At 56.4% G+C, this 1084-nt stretch overlaps 1 long non-coding RNA gene across 1 annotated transcript in view; it reads left to right on the forward strand.

The window, feature by feature from the left end:
- LOC115467139 overlaps positions 1 to 456 on the forward strand; it is a 14325-nt gene extending 13869 nt beyond the window's left edge. Inside the window, exon 3 of the long non-coding RNA XR_003941648.1 lies at positions 446 to 456. This is a non-coding gene — a long non-coding RNA (uncharacterized LOC115467139). The remainder of the gene's footprint in view (positions 1 to 445) is intronic.
- The last annotated feature ends 628 nt before the right edge of the window (positions 457 to 1084 follow it).

Raw genomic sequence — 1084 nt, forward strand, 5'->3', positions numbered from 1 at the left:
AATGCCTACAGTGGATGCCCTAGTCACTGCGGTGACAAAGAGAACTACCCTCCCTGTTGAAGGAGGTGTTGCCCTGAAGGACGTTCAAGACCGTAGGCTGGAAACATCGTTGAAACGGTCCTTTGAAATTGCAGGTCTCACTGTTCGGGCGTCTGCATGCAGCTGTTATGCTGTGAGAGCCTGCCTAGCTTGGCTGCAACAGGCAGTGGCTCAGCCCAGAGATGGAGCGGAGCCCTTCTTGGATGTGCTCCGCGGATGGAGGTGGCGTTGTCCTTTCTGGCTGATGCCCTTTATGACCTTGTCAGAGCTTCGGCTAAACAACTGGCAGTAGCAGTGGCGGCTCGCCGTCGTCTGTGGCTACGACACTGGGCAGCGGACATGGCCTCTAAGCAAAGGTTGGTGAAGTTGCCTTTTCAAGGACTTCTCCTATTTGGTGAGGAGTTAGAGAAAATTGTGAAAGGCCTGGGTGATCCAAAACCCAGCGCTTGCCCGAAGATAGGCAGAGGCCTTACTCTAGGGCCAGGGCGGTCCACCTCCTCGGACAGACCTCGCTTCCGTGAAGCTAGAAGTACCGCCCGGGGCGTTCTGCTGGGTTCACTTCACGTGCCCGTGGTCAGCAGAGGGAACTCCTTTCGCTCGGACAAGCGTTCCGCAGCCGGTGGCTCAAGACCAGAGTTCAGGGCGACCCTCTCAATGATGGTGCGCCGGCCCTCTCCTCGATGCCTGTCATCGGAGGACGGCTTTCCCTCTTTGTCGAGAGTGGGCCAAGATTTCCTCAGATCAGTGGGTTCTGGACCTGATCAGAGATGGATACAGAATAGAATTCAACGCCCCAGTAAGAGACGTGTTTGTTGAGTCCCGATGCGGTTCTGCCGTCAAACGGGCGGCGGTGGAGGAGACTTTACAAGGTCTGATTCAGTTAGGGGCAGTGACCCCGGTGCCTCCCGCCGAGCAAGGCTGCGGCCAATACTCCATCTACTTTGTGGTGCCGCGAAAAGGTGGGTCCTTTCGCCCTATTCTGGACTTAAAAGAAGTGAACAAGTCCCTGAGAGTGCGGCATTTCCTCATGGAATCCCTGCGCTCC

Source organism: Microcaecilia unicolor, chromosome 3 (genome assembly GCF_901765095.1).
Source record: "Microcaecilia unicolor chromosome 3, aMicUni1.1, whole genome shotgun sequence".
NCBI lineage: Eukaryota > Metazoa > Chordata > Amphibia > Gymnophiona > Siphonopidae > Microcaecilia > Microcaecilia unicolor.